This window comes from Dipodomys ordii, unplaced genomic scaffold (assembly GCF_000151885.1).
Source record: "Dipodomys ordii isolate 6190 unplaced genomic scaffold, Dord_2.0 Scaffold37, whole genome shotgun sequence".
NCBI lineage: Eukaryota > Metazoa > Chordata > Mammalia > Rodentia > Heteromyidae > Dipodomys > Dipodomys ordii.
In genome coordinates, this window is record NW_012267253.1 from 158,698 (window position 1) to 179,466 (window position 20,769).

Here is a 20,769-nt window from a genome sequence, read left to right on the forward strand (position 1 = left end):
GTTAGTACTGGGGCTTGAACTCAAGGCCTAGTACTCCTGATCAATTTTCTTGTGCATGGGTGGAGTTCTACCACTTGAGCCAAACTTTCATTTAGCCTTTTGCTGGTTAAAAGTCTCAGACTGTTCTGTCCAGACTGGCTTTGAACTGTGACCTTCACATCTTAGCCTCCTGTATAGTTAGTGTTATAGGTCATGAGCCACCAATGCCTGGATATGCCTACTTATTTTTTAATGTATGATTAAATGCCCATTAATATCCAAACTCTTGTCCTATCAAATGAGATGTTCTTCCTCTTACTAGGTGCTCCTAGACACATGCTGACATATTGTAATTACACATTTCCTCACTCTTAGCTACATGTTTTTCCAGTGCACTGGGGCCAAGTTTGGATCCTATCATGAGTACTGGCCTGTTATCCAAATGTCCAAAGCTCAGGCCCTAGATCTTAACTGAAAGCAAAGGATTATTATAATGCTCTTGATGTTACTTTTGATTAGCTATGTTACCCCAGGAATGGGGAGCAACATAGCCAATACCAAAAAAGGTGATGACACTTAGAGCTCAATAGCCAAGCCCTGACCTCTGAGTTCCCTTTCACCCACTTCTCACCCACTTGCCTTGTCCAGAGAGGTTTTCCCTCTCTCCCCTCAGCATCCCTAAGCCTCTCCCTTTCTCTTATTCTTGGCTTCCTCTTCCCTTTGTAGCACAGAGTGATCCAAGTGGAGATGTCCATTTCTTCCCACCACTAACCATACCATGAACTCCATCCTTGAAATCCTTGGTGGTCCAACCTCAAATTATGCTTCATGTGCTATCTCAACCAAGCATGTGAAGCTCTCAACAATGCAAAGGGATATAAAAATGTCTCTAATTCTTCAAGGATACAGTCATCCTAAAAATACATTCCATTTATATTACAAAATATAACTTAATATGCTGGGCTGTGGTATCTCCATCTGAGCTTATGAAAACTTCACTTCTCGCTAAGAAAAATAGGAGCACATGCTTTCTATTTGTATAACCAAATGCCCTTTCTGGTTTTTTTCCCCTTCCAAATATAGAAATTCTGTTACAAAGATGGATGGACATCAAATATCTAAAATTACTAAAATAATGGCAATGATAATTTGGAAAAGCTGTTTTAGCTCTATTGGGTATTACAGTAAACAAGGAAACCTTTTCAAAGTAAAAAAAGCAAAACAGAAAAAAGGATATTCAAAACCATTTGCATTTTATGAGAGGCAGTATATTTTAGCAGTGCACACTATGGGGTTTGAAATCAAGAGTAACTGAGGTTTGTGGTCCTGATTCTCCTGTTTACTTGCTGGGCAAATGACGTGAACTCACTGTCTCCCTTTCTTCAGTTATAAAATGTGGGACTGTCCCCCTTTCATATGGCTATTGTGACGATTTAAACACAAAAGTGATTAAAATCTTACCATATAAGTACTTAGTAAGATGCGAGGTGTGTTGCGTGGATAGGGATAAAGATTATGATAATGATGATGCAGATGATGGTGTTGGTGGTGGTGATGATGAGGATGTTTGGCATTTGAATATTCTGCAGGAGGTAAAAACAACAGCAATAAAAACCAAAGAGGGACCAGTTTTGTGGTTTGGCCAGCATCACTATTTACGACCCTATCTCCTCTGGCACCATGACTTCTCTCCATCTAAATGGTTTACTTTACCCTTTAAAGCAACACAAGGGATTCCTAGGAGCAGCAGGCTCCTCCCATTTACTCTTCCTTGTGGGTAGCCACTGCTCTGTGTGGATCTTTTATTGCAGAATTAGCAGGGCAGAGCAGGGTCAAGCTCATAGTGAGAAGACTGAATAGGGCCATGGGGAAGAGAACTCCAGAGTTCCGTAAGTGAAAGAGATGGTAAGGTGAGGGGAACAGAGGGGAAAAGTCTTTAGATTATAAGGTAAGTAGCTAATAATTGACCCCCCAACTCCTCCTGGTAACAGTCCTGACTGGTATGGGTTGACATGTCAGGCCCTGAAGAATCAGGCCTTCTTTCAGATGGCTGTGAATGAACTAGTAGTCTTATGCATCTCTTTGAATAGTGGTAGGAAGTAAAAGGGAGATTTCTGTACCTCAGTCGTTTTAACTTCTACTTCCTGTCCTGTCTTTTCTCCTGTTTCAGATCTCAGAAACAAGAAATGAACTTCCAACTGAAAGTCTCTCCATGGGCTCTCACCATGTCACCTCCCCATTCACAAAAGATTTCTGATAGTGTCATTCATGTGGCTACCCATTCATCGAGGCACTTTGAAGGGATGGGCATCATAGACGTCCCCTAAGAGCAACCTTAAATAAGATGAAAGCAAAATACTGTAGCAAAGAATCCTCTGGAGTTTTAAAGTAAAATATCTGAACATTTCTGAATGTTCACAAATGTACTCTATTAAAGGCATATGAATTCAATTTGGTTTTTAAATTATTAAGTAGTTGTATGAAGTGGTTTCAATTGAACATGCCAATGTATGGGTACACTGTATCTTGATCATCATCATCCCCAATACAGTTTTATAACAGTGAAGCAAACAGATATATTTTGACATTGAATTTTTTAAGAATTTACATTTTGCATGCTGGTTGTTTCTTTTAATTAATTTTTTTACAGTACCAGGGTTTGAGTTCAGGGTCTTGTGCTTGCTAGACAGGTCCTCCAACACATCAGCTAAACTCTGAGCCCTGTCTTTGATCATTCTTAAACAAACAATTATTTAGGACAAATACGTCTGCTGCTTTATATTTACTGTATTTACTGCTTGCTTTATTGACAAGTGGAATATCTTGAGTTTGTTGACTCTCAGCCCACTTTTAGATAATTACCAAACAATAGTTGATGCAATGAACTTCTCAGCTTGCATCTGTATGAAATGACCACACAGCAGATAACTGTTATTTCCCTCTCTCTCTCTGTTATGGTGCTCCAGGGCCACCTCTCTCATCTTCCAGATGTTCCCACCAGCTGGAAGCACTGTCTCACCCTGCCCAACTTTCAGAGCTTCCTCCAAGACTCCTGAGGTTCCAGTTCATCTCAATGAAACCATCCCTTGGGTACTTTATTATTTATTGAAAAAGAAGAAGATATGGGGTTGGCCTTACCATTGGCCTTCCTTCTCCCCTCCCACTTCTAGGCAGTTGTAGCTCTAATTGGGCATGCTTTGTGTAATTATGAAGCATTTTTTATAGGAAGAATATTGAAATACTGCAAAGCATCAACTACTAATCCACAGAAACACTGGAAGGTGGTGTAGGTACTCTTTTCTAGTTTCTGGAACTAGGGCTAGTGTGTGTGTGTGTGTGTGTGTGTGTGTGTGTGTGTGTGTGTGTGTGTGTGTGTGTGTGTTGCATTATTCGTGGCAGCCATTTGATCAAAGGGCCAGTTTTGTTTTAGCAAACTGCCTTCTAGTTCAATTAGAAATCTTAAGGCCCAATTTGAAATACCCATTTTCACATATTAGTCTTTTGTCTTTGTTTTAAAAGCAAATGCATTCATGCTGGGAAGGTGGCTCAGTGGTAGAGCGCTTGTCTTGCATGCATGAGGCCCTGGGTTCAATTCCTTAACACCACATAAGCAGAAAAAGCCAGAAGTGGCACTATGGCTCAAGTGTACAGCACTAGTCTTGAGCTAATAGAGCTGAGGGACAGCACCTAGGCCCAGAGTTCAAGCCCCACAACCAATGAAAAAAAGGAAAAAAAGTAAATGCATTCAAGATTATTCAATTTATTTGATTTATGGATTTCCTTGTTTCTATTTTATTCTTTCGTTTTCTTTGTTGTTGTTGGGCTAGTGTCCCACTAGGTAGCCTAAATTGGACTCAAAATCATGCCTTAGTCTCCTGGGTTTGAGGATTACAGGCATGAATCACCATGCCTGGCTGTCCCTCAACACCCAATTTCCAGTTAAAGGTGTTTACATTCCATAGAAAAGTACTAAACAAATAAAAGTGGTTAACATCAGTCATATGAGCAGCCTTGCAGATGACACAATATCTTCATGTTCCAGCTTTACTTACCCCATGACTTTAAGGGAGCTGGGACCTGGACTCCTATTCCTGTGTGGGATCTGAAGAAATTGACCAACAGAAGAAAAGATTCTGCTCTAGATCACATAGCTATTGAGTTGAAAGTCTGAGCTAGAGACCATAATTAGACCAAGAGGGATTATCCTTAATTGTGAAGTTAGCACAGGCAGTAAAGACCAGCATTCCTCACAGACACACAAAGTTTCAGAAATCCAAACAGGCCTAAGCAGGTGGAAATGGTACAGTCTTCTGCAAGTAGATGGCTATTTGCACGTTCAAGGCTACATGTTCGCTCCCAGGAAGATATTCCCATCTTGCTCCTGTTAGGACCTCCTAGGAAATGGCTGGCTCTGTTTGCTTCTTTAGTTTTTTTTATTGGAGTGTGAATTTGTCAGGGAGTAAAAGATGCTTTGGATCAAAGGCTGTTAGGTTCTTTGCCAGACAAACAGTGATGATCAGCGACCTCTAAAAACAAGAGCATGTTGTACTCTCTGGTCAGTGATGTTGTAAGACTAGAGATACTGTGTTGGACAGATTTGGTTTTGCATGCTAGCCCTGCTGGTGTGTGGTGCGATGTTAGGCAATCTACTTTTGTTTTGCTGATGCTTGGTTTCTCCACTTGTAAAATGAGGGGTATAAATCCCTCCTCTCCTGAATTTAGGCGACTATTAGATAGAAGTTTATGGAAAATGACACGGACAAGCAATCTGTGCTACACAGATCTGACTCTTGAATGTGTCTGATTACCTGCAAAAGATTACTACTTGCAAAATTCTTCCTTCCTATGGGATTGTTTTGTTCTGACTTCCTTTTCTGAGGACACATATAGTGTCTCCCCTGACAGACTATCTCCCAAGCAGTGCTCATTGATATCACTGCCATCACCATAGGGGAAAGTAAAGCCACCTCCTCCCTTTCCCAGGGTGCACACATCTGGTGATTAGCAGCTGTTCAAAGATAGTTATTGTGTGAATGACCAGTGTTGGCTTTGGTATTAATTTATGCCCAAGACCCTCTCAAGAGATTTATAACATGTCATGATTTTACTTAACTATCTGGTTAACCACACTAAGGCAAATAAAGACCACAAGTGTCATTTATTCTTAGTCAGGTTTAGAGGTCATTGTTTCCCAGATATCTCAGCTGCAAGATCAGAGGCAACATCATATAGCCACAGAAGAGGAAGTTTCAACCTAAGCCTTAAGAAGAAAGAAGAGGCAGGAAGTCTTTTAAACTTCAGGAACTGCCTCCGAGTGGCAGGAAACAATATCCCTGTTTAGAAAAGAGGATGCTTTATTTGGTATATCCAGGGCTTCCTTGCTACTCACCCCCAAGTTTCAAGGGTGTGTAGCTCATGCTTTGCTTTATATCAACTATTTACTATCTACTCACTCATCCAATAAATGATTATTGAGAACTACCAATGCTCATCACTGAGCTGCGAGTTGGTATTTAGTGCCCCATACTTTGAGCAACGCACTTTAAAGTCTTTGATTCCAACCATTCAGTCAATTCTTGAACAGCTTCATTCATTTTTTTAATTCTCTAGAAATGAGTGGTGACAAGGTTGTGACAAAGTTCATCACTGTGGGGAAGAAGAGGCAGTGCTCTCTCTTCCTGGCTGCAATGAGATGACCAAGTCTTTCTCGTGTCACTCACATATGTCTCTGGCCCAGTTCTGCCATGGTGAGACCATAGAATAGGTTTAACCCTCTGCTATCCTTTCAAAATGGCGAGAGAAGCTGTTGTTTATTCCTCAGACTCTGATTCTCACAGCCAACAATCCCATGTCCCTCCGAAGTACCACACTATGACACAGCCCCTCCCCATCCTGCTGAAGCTCTATTAATCCCTGAAAATGGAGGATGAATAGGAAGGGATGGACACCTGCTCTGCAAACCAAGCATGGATATAAGGCCCTGAAATTCCTGCAACCACATGAAAGGGAATGAGCCAGCTCGAGCCTAAAAATATCTAACATGTATCAAGTAAACGATTTGGGACCACTGAATTAGCTAGGAATTAGCAGAGAGGAGAGGAAATAAAAATAGGAGCACCGAGACAGACCCTCAGGAGAACTCCCAACCAGGCATTTAGAAAACAGCTTGAAATGTTCAGCAAATCTCCAACTCAAACATTTGGGGATGATTTGTGCTGTCTCAATTGTCCTCTTCTTTTTATTTCACCAGAGTAACTTGACAGGGCACTCATTTTTGCTGAATCTCTTCCAGAGGAAGAATGAGTTGTGATTCAACCCAATGAGAGCCTTTCCTGTCCTTTTCTCTTCATTGTTGACTGAACTTCTGCTCAGGAGACCACAGATTCCTCTCGGTGAAGACTGTTTTTATTGCCAGGTATAATGAGCATATTGAAGAGGCTGATTTATATTCAGCTTGCAATTTTCTTTAGGAAACAAAACATGAACATCTTTTGTCTTACATAAATGGCTGACATGCATACTGTGAATGTATTAAATGCTTCCAGCTTGATTCCTTTAGAGTCTGGCATGTCATGGTACAGGGGTAAAGGAACTACAGTGTTTAAACAATCTTTGCATTTTTGCAGGGGAGAATAAATTCAGGTTGAAAGCAGCTACAGTATAGTGCATGGAGACTAAAGAGGTAGCATTGCAAAGGTGCTGGGGAGTCTGGCTAGTATTGTCAGGTCATCTGGCCTGTTTTGGGCTCTAAGATGAGAAGACAGCCCTGGAGCTAAGGAAGCACTCAACTTCTGGGAATTAGGAGGCAGTGTAAGAAGCAGCATCCTGCTCAGCCTCACTGCATTCCCAGGTCATCTGGACTGTGCATATATTGATTGATATAAACCCCAGTGGTGATACTTTGACATGGCACAATTACTCTGAAATGAGAAGCTGTCTGGCACAGGGGATGCAGTTGGGACAAAGCTGAGAGGTCAAAGACAGGAAACTGGGTTTTGTACAAAAGAGAGATGCTTTCTAGTCAGATTCAGGACAGGCTTAGATTTGCTTGTACTCACTTATTCTGTTCTCTCTGGAAAAACTGAGACCCAAGGAAATCTAAAAATTTTATTTATTATAATCATAATACAAAAATTTCTATGATAAGTAGCTAGGTTATCCTAGCTACTTGGGAGGCTGAGATCTGAGGATTGTAGTTTGAAGCCAGCCCAGGGAAGGAAAGTCTGTGAGACTCTTATCTGCACTAAACTACCCAAAATTTCAGAAGTGAAGCTATGGCAGAAGTGGTAGGCTGCTAGCCTCGCGCAAAAGAAGCTTAGGGACAGCAGCCAGGCCCTGAGTTCAAAACCGAGAACTGGTACTGAAAGAAAAAATTCCATTACAATGTTTAAGGTCATGGACCAGGAAGGTAGCTCGTGGTAGAGTGCTTGTCTTGCATGCATGAGGCCCTGGGTTCGATTCCTTAATACCACATAAGCAGAAAAGGCCAGAAATGGCGCTGTTGCTCAAGTGGTATAGCGCTAGCCTTGAGCTGAAGAGCAGAGGGGCAGCGCCCAGGCCCAGAGTTCAAGCCCCACGACCGGACCCAAAGAAAAAAAAGTTAAAGGTCCTGTTTTATAACTACATATAATATGTATACTAATTTTTTTTGGGTCAGGTTGTAGGGCCTGAACTCTGGGCCTGGGCGCTGTCCCTTAACTCTTCAGCTCAAGGCTAGCGCTCTACCACTTGAACCACAGCGCCACTTCTGGCTTTTTTTCTTTTTTGCTTATGTGGTGCTGAAGAATCGAACCCAGGGCCCCTGGCATGCAAGGCAAGTGCTCTACCACTGAGCCACCTTCCTAGCCCATGTATACTAATTTTTGCCCATTTATATTTACTTTCCCATTTTTCAAATGAGATTTGCTTATATAAAAGTATTATTTGGAAGCTGGGCACAGTGGCTTGATCTGTAATCTCGGCTGTTTAAGAGGCTGAGATCAGGTGATTACAACTCAAGGCCAGATCAGGTTAAAAAAAAACAAAAAACAAACAAACAAAAAAACAGTTTGTGAGACTCCATCTCAACCAAAGTCTGGACATGGTTGCACACCTCTGTTATCTATTTAAGAAGCACAATGCCTGGGCCCAGTGACATGTACCTGTCATTCCCAGCAACACAGTGCTGGTGGCTGACACCTATAATCCTAGCAACTCAGAAGGCTGAGATTTGAGGATCACAATGTGAAGCCAGCTTGAGTAGAAAAGTCCATAAGACTCATATTTCCAATTAATTAGCAAGAAGCCAAAAGATGTCAATCCAGTGGTAGAACACCAGCCAAGCAAGAGCATTGCACCCTGAGTTCAAGCTCAAGTACCAGCTCACACACAAAAATGTCTGAGTTAATAGAATCAAAGAAAGAAATGGTGGTTTCCAGGGGCTGGAAGGAAGGGAGATGAGGAATTACTGATGAGCAGGCATTAACTTACCATCAAACAGGATGAAAAGGCTGTGGGGCTCAACAGCACAACAGCAATGCAGCAATGCATCAGTAAACATGTTCTCCACGCTTAAAATATTGTTAAGAAGTTAGATCTCATATTAAATGGTTATTTTTGTCCCAGTGAAAGAAAAAAAGCAAAACATGCCACATGTTTTAGAAATTCCTAAAAAAGAATAATCACAGAAATAAATAATGTAATATTGGACCAAGCAGAGTAGCTATTAAAGTTACTTTAATACTTTCAGTCACACTGACCGGCTCAAGGGAAAAGGAAAGGGAGCTCTACACAGTGTTCTTGGAAAGATACCTTGGACCCAGTAGAGAAAGAAAAGAGATGCTCCTATTCAAAATGTTGAGCTTATGTGCACAATCATGTTCATTGCTGCATTATTCACCATAGCCAAAGTATGGAAACAACTCAGATGCCCTTTGGTGGAAGAATGGATCAAGAAAATATATATCAAGAAATATATATCTATATACACACACAATGGAATTTTACTCCTTCATTAGGAAGAATAATATTACATCATTTGCAGAAAAATGAAAGAACCTTGAAAAAATTATATTAAATGTAGTAAGATAGGCCTAGAAAGACAAAGAATATATGTTTTCTCTCATATATGGAAGTTAAAACTGATTTGTAAATATCCAAGTAAATATACACAAGGTCATATGCACATGTACACAAATGTATTCACTGAAGTCTGGTATAATGGTGTAACTACTTAGAACAACTAACTCTTAGTCTAACAAAATGAATACCAGGAAACAGTTACTTGAGGTGGGTAAAATCTGGGGAGGAGGTAAATGAAGGAAGGAAGGAAGTTGTGGGGGAATGGTCACATCATTCAGTGTATATCTTATGAAATGAGGAAAGTGGAGGGGATGGGTAGGATTCAGAGGGATGGGGGAGAACATTGAAAATGTGAGAATGATCAAGATGCATTGCCTTCATAAGCTGAATTTTGTAACCCCTTACAGCTACTTGAAGACAATGGCAAATATAATTAAAAAGAAAGGCAAAACTAAACTAAAATGCTGGGTTTCCTACATTAGCATAAAGGAATACTGTTCATCCATTTTTTAAAAGCTATTGACATGGAAATGGATCCAGAATTTGGGCTAAAATGTGTATTCTACAAGTTATCACAGCCAGCGAAATTCTAGTTTTACTAACACATACAGACTGTAATGAATATATGAATGAATAACTGAATGAATAAATGAATGCATACCTGGAACCTCATCACCCAATTTATGGGCTTAGGGGTCAGTGTTTTCCTAATATTTTGCTTACTTATTTTATTATTTTGCTGGTTATTTGATGATTTGCAATTTCTTTTTTGAAAAAAAATAGAAGATTGTCTTTGTAATAAAATTTATTTGAATACAGATGTACAGAATTTTGTTTATCTACTCAGTTGATGGACATGAAGTTGTTTTCACTATTTTGGCTGTTGTGGATAATAGCCACTAGGAACATAGCTACTATGAGCTCTTGTGGCCAAGTTTTTCTGTGGACATATGTTTTCAATTCTCTTGGACATATACCAAGGAATGGAATTGCTCAGTCATATAATAACTCTGTGTTGAATGCTATGAGGAAGTGCCAAACTGTTTTGCTTTGCTTTTCAAGCAGACACACCATTTTACATGCTCTCCAACAGTGCAAGAAAGTCCCAATTTCTCTACGTCCTTGCCAACACTTGTTATTATCTGTCTTTTTGTTTATAGTCATTCTAGGTAAGCTTAGAGTGGTTCAAATGTTCATTTTCTTGATGAGTAATGATGTTGAACATCTTATTATGTGATTATCTGTCATTTGTATATATTCTTCACAGATTTATTTTTGCCCATTTTTATGGGTTGTTATGACATGAGGTTGCAAGAGGCTTTTACATTTTGTGGGTATGTTTCTGTTCAGATACATTTTTAAATTCAGGGTCCTGCATTTGCTAGGCACTCTACTATCTGAGCTATAGTCTCACTCCTTTTTACTTCAGTTATTTTTCAGATAGAGCCCCATATTTTTGTCCAGAACAGCCCTCTCAGATTGTGATCCTCGTGATTATGTTTCTTGTTGTAGCTGGGATTATATTTGTGCCACCATGCGCAGGTTATTTGTTGAGATGGGGTCTGGTTAACTACTGCCCAGGCTAGCTTCTACTTGTAATCATTCCTATCTCTACTTCCAGAGTAGCTGGGATTACAGGCATGTGCCACTTGCCTTTTTTTCTTCTCATGATGGTACTCTTTAGAAGACATAGTTTTGCTTTAAAGAAATCCAGGGTATTTTTTTCCTTTTGTTGTGTGTGCTTTTTGTGTTATAGTTAACCAATAACCAATCATTTCCTAATTCAGGGCTACAATTCACTCCCACATTTTCTTCTAAGAATTTTATGCCATGTGGGCTTCGACATTTAGGCCTGTGGTTCATTTTGAGTTGTTTTATATACTATGTGCGGCTGGGGAATCCGATTCCGTATTTTTACACATGACTATCTGGTTTTCCCAGCACCATTTGTTGAAAAATAATTCTTTTCTTATTAAATTGTCTTGGCACCTTTACTGTGATCATTAAATTTCATGTACCAATTTGGCTAGGATGCAGAGCCCAGCCATTTGGTCAAACACTAGTCTAGATGTTGCTGCAAAAGATTTTTTTTTGGGGGGGTCCAGTCGTGGGGCCTGAACTCTGGGCCTGGGTGCTGTCCCTCAGTTCTTCAGCTCAAGGCTAGCGCTCTACCACTTGAGCCACAGCGCCACTTCTGGCTTTTTTCTTTTTGCTTATATGGTGCTGAGGAATCGAACCCAGGGCCTCAGGCATGCAAGGCAAGCGCTCTACCACTGAGCCACCTTCCCAGCCCCTGCAAAAGATTTTTTATAGATATTTCTTACAGTTGACAATCAGTTGATGTAAGGAAAAAATGATTGTCTTCAATAAAGTGGAAGATCCTTGTCGAGCCAGCTGAAGGCTCTCAGCAAACATGGAAGTTTCAGCCTGAGTTGAATGTATTTTTTTTTCTTGTGTAATTTTCCTGATCAGAATAAGCCAAGGTTGAATAAAAGTGGCAAAACTCGATAACATTGAAATCAATATGGTTAAGACATACCTAGACTCCCATGTTTATTCCAGTTCTATTGGTAGTTACCAAGATATGGAATCAACCTAGGTGTTCATCAGTAGATAAAGATATAAAAAGAGATACATGCTCACACACATATGTACCAAAAACATCACCTAACCACAAAGAAGATAAAATACTGTCATTTGCAGTAATGTAGCAAGCCTTAAGACTATTGTTCTGTGAGAAATAAGCCAGGCACAGAAAAAAATCACATATTCTCACTCATATTGAAGCCAAAAAAGTTGACTTGACAGAAATAGAAAGTATCTCAATGGCCACCAGAGACTGGGAAGCAGGGGAGATGGGAAGATAGCAAAAGGTTGGCTAATGGTTATGTAAGTTGTGTTAGGTGGTGGGAATAAGTTTTAGTGTTCTGAAGCATAGCAGAGAAATTATAATTAATAATCTATTGCACATTTCAAAAGAACTAGAAAGAAGGATCTTGAATGTTCCAAACCATAAGGAAATGAAAAGCATTTGAAGTTAATGATATGATGAGTTCCTGATTTGATTTCAGGCATCGTTTACATATGTAAGAATATCACATTGTCCTTTATGAATATGTACTATTATTATATGTCAATTAAAATTACAAAAATGGTTGAATTTGTTATGGTCATGTTCCTAACCTTGGAAGAAAAGCTTCCAACCCTTCATTGTTACACAAGATCTATCTGTGGTTGGGTTTTGTTGTTGTTGTAGATTCCCTTGTCGTGGTAAATAAGTTATATTCTTTTGTATCCTAGTTTATTGAGGTTTTTTAAAAAATCATCTAAGGAAGGATGAGGTGTTTTGTCAAACGTCATTTTGCATCTATTGAGATAAGCATGTGTTTTTGCCTTGGTTTGTTGATTTAGGGTATAATAGAGGTTGACTTTTGTATGTTGAACCACCATGAATTTCCAGGCTGAATCCTACTTGGTCAGGGTATGTAATCCTTTTTATATATTACAACACAGACACACATGCACACAATCTAAAAACTATGTTATTAGAATTCAACACTAAAGTGAAACAAATGAAACAACCAATCACAAAAGAAAGAACATAAAATCCCTTAGGCAACTTTGCAAGTTGAAGATGCTTTCCTGTGTTTTCAAATTCATTTCCTTTGGAATATTGTCCAGTGGAGTTCATTTGAATTAACCAACCCCCCCCCCCAAATGACTAAGTCATTCTTACGAATCAAATTTTATAAAACAATCTGGGTTAAATGAATGTCATTCAATTGCTACCATAATCTCAAATATCACTTCTTTTTCCTCAGAATTATCAGTACTTCCAGACCCTCATAGAGTAGGGACAATCAGGCCTAAAGCAGGGTAGATGGGCAAGGCATACACTCTGGATTCCTCTCACACATGCATGGTGACAAAATGACCCCATCATTACGTCTGGTTAACTCAACTGCTACCCATGGGCTTGTAGCCTAGGAGGCCATAGATGCACTGACCCACTCATTCCTTGACTGTAACCAAACTGGGGTGGCCCAGGCATAGAGACATATTCTCACTTTGGGTTAACTAATTGGTTTTCACTGTTTCCTCAGATACACATTTTTATTCTTGCAGCTATTCTGTCAGGATTTCCATTCATTGAGAATTGAGTGTGTGGAGACATGGTGAAGGGCGATGGACTTCGAATGACGTGAGATCCCCTTCCTCTCTGCCCTTTGGTGTTCCTCCGTGGAGGTGGTTTCTGCACACTTCCATGTTTCCTCATTACTCCATTAGTAATGGCACAGGTCTCACTGCCAAGAAGTCCTCCTTGCCTCTGATCTCTTTTTCACTTGTTCTCTCATCACTGGAGATGAAGAACAGCTGCTTTACTTTATGGCATCAGTTAATTTAATTTATATCCTTTGTAAACAGGATTGCTCAAAACTGAATAGAACATTTCATTTTGGCACGTAGAAAGGGCTTTCCGTTTTGCCCATGTCATTTCCAATGGATGTGTTTTATTGCTTTAATTGATGGGTTTTCTTTTTGTTTGTTTATTTCTGTTACTCCTTTTTTATTTTTCGAATGGGATTTTATTTTCATGACTCATTCTTCTGAGGAATTCTCTGGGCATATGGCCTTCCAAAATTTTATTAACTTCATGGCTGGTTCCACAGACAGACACAGATGAGCTTGACAAGACAATGAATTGAAGGTTGAGGGAACAGCACATAGCCCCAAAGATAGCAAAGATGTGATCATTGCAGCTCCTCAGCTGATGTAGAGGGAGCCCACAGACAGGAGGTTCACAGTCCACTTCATGTGTGTCTCTAGCATCACTAAGTGGGGAAACCTGACATGAAATGCAATTCCCTTCTTCCTTTAGAAGACTTTTCCATCCCTGCTAATGGATGGAGAGAGAAAACTTTTGCAAGGACTAAGAGCTTTTCCCCATCAGTTGACTGACCTATCACCCCAAGGGAAAGCATGAAGAATGTAGAAATAGGCATATGATTCTTCTGGAGGAAGTTGCATAAGGTTTAAGCCACAGGGTAAACTTTCTCTAGACTGGTGGATTTATGGCCTCACATAGGGATGGGAAAACGCAATAGCAGATCTGTATGGAGTGAACCAGCGGCCTGTGTTCTGAGCTATAACTTATTACCCTTCAATTGAGGCAAATCATTTTACTTCTTTCCACGCTACTCTCTCCTAGTCCTCGTATATTTTCACAAATATTGCTTGTAATTACTTAGCCTTCATACAAAGCTATGGATGTGGCTTATGAAAGTTAACATTAACTGATGAGGAATGGGATGAGGTAGGGTGAAACTGGCCTGAATTTGCACAGATACCAAACATGAAGAGATACCATAGTTCTGGCTCATACTGCCTTTACTGTGATGTCAGTGCTGTGACATAGACAGCGTCTTCCAAAGGCCCACTGTGTTCAAGTCTTGGCCCACAGTCTATCACTACTGGGAAGGGGTAGAATCTTTAAGAAGTGGAGTTCTTTTTAAAATTTCTGATACTAGAGTTTTAACTTAAGGCCTTGTACTTACAAAGCAGGCGCTCTATCACCTGAGCCACACCTCCAGCCCCTCATGAGAGGTCTTTAGGTCATTAGAAGCATGCCCTCGAAGGGGATTGTGGGACTCCATCCTCTTCATTGTTGTTGTCTTTGCTTTCTGGACACTCCCACACAGACCATGATGTGGTGTATCACCCAGACCCAAAGTAATAAAGCCAACCAACCATTGCAACTGAGCCAAAATGAAATTTCCTTCCCCCTGAATTAATTATCTCAGGCCTTTTGATATAGTGACAACAAGTAACACAGCCACTTCAAATGAGGAACAGTTCTTTTCTGAAGGAATGGTTTTCAGTTCCCAGTCTGAATTCCTTTCCTTGGCCCTAAGAATTACCACCTGCTTCTTCAACTCATGCTTTGCTTTTTCCTCGAAAACTCTGATGAAGAGTCTTCTCTTCCAGGAAATGTTCTTTGGCTGTAGTTTAGTGGGGCTTCTTACCACATGATCTCTACAGACCTTCTGCCTTTAGTGTTCTGTAACAATGTACTGTGATTACCAAGATCACAGGGTAGGTACTCAATGCAATCTCTGTCCAGACCCTGTCCTTAGCTACTTCCTTATACTGTTTTGTACTCCGAGTTGCCCTGTCCTTAACTGTGCAGTATCAACACGTAGAAGCCCATCCTAGTAGCTCTGAGCTCTATGAGAGAAAAAAGCCACTTTTTTGAGGTAACTGGTATTTGATTGAAGGAGAAAGTTTGAACCAGATTCCACTGACATTCTCTTCAAAGTAAACCAAGAAGTACCTACACGTATTTGTTAGAACCAGTATAAGTCCTAGTTGGCTCAGCTTTGAAGGAAGGCGGTCCACATTTGACCAGCTCAGAAATTTGCATTTGATTATTTGGAAATTATGAAACCAAGAGACCCTGCCCTGAGTTATAGAAGAATACGTATAAAGCTTATTCTGTAAATCTCTTTTTTTTTCTGCAAATCTCTATGGAGCCACCATCTACATGTTAACTGCTGCACTAGGTGCCATGTATACTGTGACAACTTAGACAGAAATCTCTGTCCTCATGAAGCTACTATCCTAGAGAAACAAGGCTGAAAAAAAAAAAGCAAAAACAAATGTGTGATGTGCTTGGTAGTATCAAATACTATTCTTGAGAAATAAAACATGGCGAAAGGATAGTGATGTACTGTGGGAAGGACAATGATTTAAGATGGGAATGGGGGACGCCATGACAATTTTGATAGGAATGGAGGAAAGCTGACTGGAGGAGAGGTTTGGAGTAGGAACCTTTGGGTTAAGTAGGAGCTGACAAAGCACATATCTCAGGGTGGAGTAACATTCTGGATTGCAGTGCTAGTAAAAATACCTGTGCAGAAAGGAACTGGGTGTGTTTGCTAAGTGGTAAGAAGTCATTCCAAGTGTCAAATGTTCTAAAGCAACTTATTTACCTTCTGTGTGTCTCATTTGTCTGACCTATGTAAAACACAGGCATTAATTGTGGTGTCTCTCTTGAGGCAGAGGAAAAATCTCCTTAATGCCTTCTCCCCACTCTTAGCCCCGCCACAAGCCCATTTCATCCCAGTCTGCCTCCAAAGCCCTGATCGTGTATGTGCAATTGTGTCTCTTGTGACTTTGCCTGTAATGGAATCTCCAAGACCATTTAGAAGAATCACAGACAATCTTACTCTATGCATAACAAATGAACTACAGGTTTGAGAATGGAGAGGGACCACAGAAGACAGTTAGCCTGTATAGGAGTGACGGGGCTGACACTTCAAGCATGGCAATCCCAGGTTTATTGGCTCTCCCTCAGGGATATCCCCAAACACTCTGACTCCTCCTTGTCTTTCATCTTTTTCCTTCCAGTAGCATAACAAAAAAGTTCTCACTCTTCTGCCCCAACCACCACAAGAATATCTTTCGAAAGTTTCCCGTAAGCAAACACAGTGCCATCTCTCCACATAATACTGAAGTTAGTTTTAAGAAAAAAATATTCACATCCTTATGTATAAATAGTAGGCAATTTTGTTTTTTAATATTTTTTTTTGCTTTTTAAATTGTTATCATAAAGGTGATGTGCCGAGAATGGTAGGGAATTGTTTTGAGTTTTCTATATCCTTGGAAGAATTACATGATGTAAATCTTGGAAAGCTTTAACAGCATTCCAGGCACAAAGTAAGTGTTCAATAAACAGAGGCAATGAGGAGTGTGATTGCTGTGGTGGTAGTGGTGGTGGTACCAGTGTTAGTGGTTGTTAATACACTACTACTTTGAGGCCTGGCAACTTTGGGGCTTCATTGAGAGAAATTTAGCAAATGAAGAACTAGGAAAATTCTTGCTACAAAGAGGGAAAGAAAATCTTGAGACTAAACTAGCAATACAAAACCAAATTAAAGGAAGTAGCGCTGTAGCTCAAGTGGTAGAGCGCTCGCCTTGAGCTGAAGAGCTGAAGGACAGCACCCAGGCCCAGAGTTCAAGCCCCATGACTGACAAAAAAAAAAAAACAACAACAAAAAAACCAAATTAAAGCCCTAAGGCAAAGGAATAGGAAAGAAAGATGATGTATGCAAGCTTAAATAAATTTCAGATCTAAGTCCTAAAGCTAGCAGGTGACTTCCTCGCTAGGCTTAGTGATATAAATTTTGCCAAGTGTAATTGCAAGAGCACAAAATGAATTCTGGTTAAGAATTGGCATGTTACAGTGTTTTCTCCTTATTCATTCTTGAAAAATTGAAAGAAAAAAATAGGGAAAAAAAGTTGCCAATGATAGGGATATGACTAAATCTTAAACCACAAGCCATGAAATAAACCTGCCAAATGTTGTGCAATCTGACCTCGGACGAGGAAGAGCACTAAGAATTAACATATCCTCAGAACTTGAGCAAGATGAACATTTCTCCTGAAACAAGGGAGCCTACCCAATGGTTCTATAAGGTGATGCAAGGTATAGGGACATAGGACAATTTTCTATGGCCCCAATAGGGACCCAACTTGACAATGCAAGTACACAGCTGGAAAAGAAGAGGAACCAGTGACATCCATTATTTTTAATCTGTTCTCCATCCGAAAGTGGAGAAAAACAGTATTATCCAAATTGCCAACTTCTTCAAATGCCGAAAATGCTGAAAAGCAATCTAACTGATCTGGTGAAACTCAGTGTCTCCCACTCTTCTGACATCTCCCATATTGCCCTTTCTCCACTGGTATGGTTCCAGTGTCGCCTCCAAGTCTCTATTGTGACAGTGTTGGAGGGCAAAACTTAATAAAAAAAAGTGATTAGGTTATGAGGAACCTTTACAAATTGATTGTTGTGATTGAAGGAGTAGGTTGGCTATTGCGAGCATAGCTTAGGCTGTTATAAAGGGGAGTTTGGCTCCCTCTTGGTCTCCTTCCCTTTTCCTTCCCCTTTCTGACTAGAGACGATACAGCAAGAGGCCTTCCTTAGATGTGATGTGTTTCTGTTCATTATAGATAGAAGACTGGTCTCAGGTATTCTGATACTGCTGGAGAAGATGGGCTAGAACACCATAGAGGATTTTTTCATCAATTACATATACCTCCATCGCCTACAACAAGGGATAAGCAACCACCATGCAAGCAAGTGAAGTGGTTCTAGAGCAGCCAGGTTCCAGCTTGCCCATGTTCTGACCCATTCTCTCAATATCAGCCAAGCCAGATCAACAGAACCACTTGAGAGATCTGTAGACCTATCTATCAGCAGTGATAAAAACAAAAATGGTGTTTGTTTTCAGGCATGATGTTTAGGAGTGATTTCTTAGATAGTAGAAGCTGAGAAGTGACTGTCTTAAGTGTTAACAATCTTGTTCTTCTCTTTAGAAAGCTAATTTGGAAAATAATATGTCTTTTGCGATTAAATATTTACCTGAAATCCAGCGCATTCAATTATCATGATCCTTCAGTATCCATGAGAGACTGTCCAGGACCACACATGCATATCAAAATATATGACATGTGAGTCTCTTATAAATGGTGTAGTAGTTTGCATATAGGACAACCTGCTGTATACTTTGCAATCCTCCTATGTACATGTATCTTAAGTCATCTCTATGTTAATTACAGTACCTGATACAGTGTATCTAGTTATTATACTGTTTAAAGCATAAAAATAAGAAAAAAAGTATGTACACATTCATTACAAATGCAATTTTTAAAAATATATTTTCAATCCATAGATGGTTGAATCCACAGAGTATATGGAGGACCAAATGTGTTAGTTTCATTTTCTTCTGCTACTTTAAAGTAGCATGATGTGTTCTGCTCTTTATTTTAAAATACTTATTTATCAAAGTGGTACTGGAATCTGAACTCAGGCTTTATCCTTGTTAGGCAGGTTCTCTACTATTTAAGCCACTCCACCAGTACCTTGAACACTTTTGCTAATACTTTTGTCATGAAAGCAGATTCCATTTCATCAAACTTCTACCAAACAGTCTTCCTAGCTATATATTTGCAAAGATATATCTAAAAGATATCAGAAACAATTTTCATCAAATGTTTCAATGGTGGTTAGATTTTGAGTAATTTTTGCATTGTCTTTAGTGGCTTTCTGTGTTGTTTATTGTAATGAGTACACTTTAATGTTATAAAACAATAGAATAATCTTTTCAAAAAGATCATGATGAACAGTTAGGAAGAGTTCAAGGAGGAGTGTATTGAAAGGACACAGAAGCAACAGAATTCCAGATTGTCATCTCAATCAGAAAATAGACATTCTTGGAAAAGCTGTTGAGACATGAATAAGTATGAGTGCAGAGTACTACTAGCATAGGGTAAATGTAGCGAATCCATTTTGTCACTGTATTGTGGTTATGTAAGATGCTAACATCTTATGGGGAAGTTGGATGAAGGGCAAAGGCAGCTTCATATACTATTTTCACAACTAAGTCTAAAGTTACTGTGAAATGGAAAACAACATGAAATCACTTATACAATTAATGCATTAAGTTGTATTAATTGTATAAATAAAATGTTGGATTTTGATCTTCTTTTTTATTTGTGTCAGTTGTGAGGCTTGAACTCTGGGCTTGGGCACTGTCCCTGAGTTCTTCAGCTCAAGGCGAGTGCTCAACCACTGGAGCCACAGCAAGACTTTGGGTTTTCAGGTGATTCATTGGAGATAAGAGTCTCACGGACTTTTCTGCCTGGGCTGGCTTTGAATCTCCATTCTCAGATCTCAGCCCCCTGAGTAGCTAGGATTACAGGTATGAACCACCAGTGCCTGGCCTATCTTACTTTTGAAATGTCATTTGTGAAATAAGTGAAGAGCAGTTTTTATACAACCAATAACTAGTGCACATAGTAAATAAACATTGTGATTAGATATGGATTCTTGCTTGCTTTTTTCTTCCTTTCTTTCTTTCCCTCTTTCTGTTTGTCTTTCTGTCTTTCAGCAATACTGGGAATTTGAACTCAGGACTTTGTGTACTTGCTAGCAAGTGAATGAGCCATCCTTGTATGCTAATTTTTTAATGAATTATTTTGGGGGCAGTATCCGGGCTGAAGCCCCGAGCTTCACACATGCTGGACAAGCATTCTATACTCAGTTATGTTTCCAGCCTCTGATTTTGATGTATAAATTAAGATTTCTAGGAAATTCTGGGAAAGAAGTTTAATGTGAATATTTAATATCTACAACATACTCTTTCTGTAATTTTTAATATTGTGATAATGTCTAATCTGTCAAGGACCAAATCAATTCTGATTGCTATCCAAGTAAAAATGCATATTTTACACTGTGTATTTACTAATATATTTTAATATTATACTTTAATATTTTGCATCTTTAATCAGAAGAGTAATTAAGCAAGTAGAATACTATGTTGAATCTAAAAGTTAGTGAAAGTTTACTATTCTCCACATTCATATTGGTACCTTGACTGTATGATATCAACCACTGTATAAGCCAGAATACCCTCTAAATGTACCAGCAAACAAATCCAATACATCCATGATTTCATAAAGGAATTATTTTTAGAAAGAGCAGAATCATCTCAGCCAAGAGTCACTATAGAAGAATTCCCTGAAAGATTCCAACAAATAGCAAGAAAACACCAAGAAACTTAGAAAATTGTAAGGGACAACATACACAGCTTGTTCCTGTACTTGGAAGGAATATACTGATTTCTTTTATATAAGAGAACAATAATTCACACCAAGCGTAGTATATTT